The following is a 2948-nucleotide window of genomic DNA, read 5'->3' as shown; positions in this document are numbered from 1 at the left end:
AGACATAACCATAAGGAAGCAGACATAACCATAAGTACCATAAATAACAACACTAAGGAAGCAGACATAACCATAAGTACCATAAATAACGACACTAAGGAAGCAGACATAACCAAAGTACCATAAATAACAACACTAAGGAAGCAGACATAACCATAAGTACCATAAATAATAACACTAAGGAAGCAGACATAACAAATCGCTGGTTGAAGAGGGAATATTTCAGGAAGCAGACATGATCATAAGGAAGCAGACATAACCATAAGTACCATAAATAACAACACTAAGGAAGCAGATATAACCATAGGTACAATAAGTAACAACACTAAGTTGGATACTCTAGTCCTACAATATGTCAAAGCTCAAAAGAAAAATAAATTATAAAATAGTTAAATGATCTACTGGGTAGAAGAAACTGCTTATTTTTACTGCTTGCTTTTTTTTTACGTATGGACGATGCTTAAATGAACACTCGAATATCTATGCATCTCATGAAGTGTAATATTTTAACTTAATGTTGGGTACATAATTGTTTGTACACCCATGTTGTGGATTGAAATTCTTAATTGTCTGTGGATACAATATCAATTAGATGCTGGTGTTGATTTATGAAAAGGTTAATTCATAAAGAGAAGCAGACACATAAAACATCAGAGTAATGGATTACTTATATGCATGAGAGAGATAACAGAAAGACAAACATATAGTTAGATCGATAGCCCCTTCTTGCTCTATCTAGTTAGATTGTGAGCACTTAACTTCCATTGGGGACAGCACTTCGGACACGTCTTTTCTGCTTGAAATCTTACCAGCTAAAAGGCAGAAAATTTTTGTCCAGAAATCACGTGGTTTTGCAACTTCCATGTGTGGTCACACCTGACGCTTAAAAGTGTAACTCAAACTTTTCCATTCAAACACGGCCCTCTTTATATAACAAAATAAATTGAGTGTTAACCCAGGGAAAGGCCTCTTCATCTCTGAGAGCTAATTGAACTAAAATGAGAAATAAAAATAAATAGAAAATAAGCATTGAAACTAGAAATAGGAAAGTAAAGAGGAAAACCTTCAATAGCAATAGATTGCGCTGCTGCTGTTGCTGATGATGAAGACGAGGACGACGATGACAACGACGACGACGATGATAATGATAATGGAAAAGAAAAAGAGAAATAGGATTGAACACAAGACACGTGCACGTAAGACACTTGGACATTTGACTAAGAATATTTTATTTGCTTTATTGTTATAGTTGATTGTGATTTTGTTTGTTTGTTTGTTTGTTTGTTTGTTTTTTAATTTTTTTTTTGTTTTGTTCCAGATTGTTTGTGAGAATAGCTGCTGCCTCGGACAGATATATTGAATGATTCGTCCAAATATAAATTATTGGGTTTGTTGAATAATGAATGGGCAGAAGCTCTCAGGACATTGTAATGCATGTGGACTCTTCGTGAACGTGAAAACGTTTCCAGGTGAAAGACATGTGTTGTAAGATTTAAAAAAAAAAACTGATGGAAGTGATCCCCAATGAATACTTCTTGCATCCAAAGGCATCATGCGTAAATGTGTACCTTGGCAAAATTGGGCAGACAAAATTGGAGGTACATTCAACTCGTGGATTATAGCTATGACTATATGATACGTATATTTTCTATTTGTTGTAATATCTTTGCATTGGGTTGATAGCATGAACGATGGTGCTAAATGGAGTCATTTTAGAAAATAGTAGTTGGAAAGAATTTAATTTGTAGGTACGGCATGTTGTATCGTGAGGGGCAAGAATGAGAATTCTTGTGCGCCTCTGACGTCCCAAGCAAGAAGTGATTGACTAAAAAGGTCTCTATGTATAAATACTTTTTAAATGAGAACGAGATAGTTCTTTTATGATGTCATTCATGCATTTTAAATTAAAAGGAAATTAAATTATCCTGGAAGATAAGAATATCAGAATATTTAAAAAGAAAAAAAATTTGCGGCTATTAAACTTAATTAGACAGTGTGACCCAAAAATGAAACTAATAATCAGGAAATTAATTAAATACCTTCTTTCTAAGCATTTTTCTTGCAGATATTAAGAGCTAAACTCTTGGAAATTTGCTGTGGAAATATTTAGCACAGTCCAAGGAATTGCAATTTTGGAAAATTTTATTTTGAAAATCAATAGTTTATTTTCCTCACTTGAAAAATTTATATGGCCTAGTAATGAATGAAGAATTCGCTTAATAAAAGCAGCAATAAACCATCTAATACGACAATAACCAACTTTTGTACCCTATGTACCAATTGTTTTCACATTCAATTGAATATGCACTGTACAAACATGTACTCCTTTTTATTCTTTAAAGTTTGGTAATACGGGCATACTTGGCAGTTATACATACACTCATCTGCTCATTCTACTTTTTCTCAGAAACTACTTGGCCAATGTGTCTAAAATTTTGTATGGACTATTGCTATTTGTTTTTTGTTTTTTTGTTTTCTTTTTTGTTTTTTTTTAAACTTTTCACCCCCAAACAATGCACAGTGTCACTTTGAAGTAAGGGGTTACTATCGGGGACATAAGTTGCAGGGGTATTATGAAGGGAGATGAGTGGCAAGATGTCTGTTCACATTACACTTGAACTTCTGCATGTCAGTACAGTTGGGAAAGCAGAATCCCGAAAGAGAGTTCTAAAGTCTAGCAGTTCTGGGGAAGAAATTATTGGAGTAGAAGGCTTTCTTACACCTAGGGATCTCTACTGTGAATGAGTGGGATTTAGCTGCTTGTCGGGTATTCACATCGAGGGGGTACACGTGTTTGTAGTTCGTCAAAGCATTCACCATTAAAGTACATGTAGAACAGGCAGAGGGATGCAACATTTCGTTGATGGGACAGAGGCTGAAGCTTAGCTGACAGTTCAGGACCTATCAGATTGTGGACTCTCTTTCGAACCCTGTCAAGGAGTGAGAGA

This window comes from Euprymna scolopes, chromosome 8 (assembly GCF_053919585.1).
Source record: "Euprymna scolopes isolate OS-2025 chromosome 8, ASM5391958v1, whole genome shotgun sequence".
In the NCBI taxonomy this organism is placed as follows: Eukaryota; Metazoa; Mollusca; class Cephalopoda; order Sepiida; family Sepiolidae; genus Euprymna; species Euprymna scolopes.
This window is presented reverse-complemented; position numbering follows the sequence as displayed.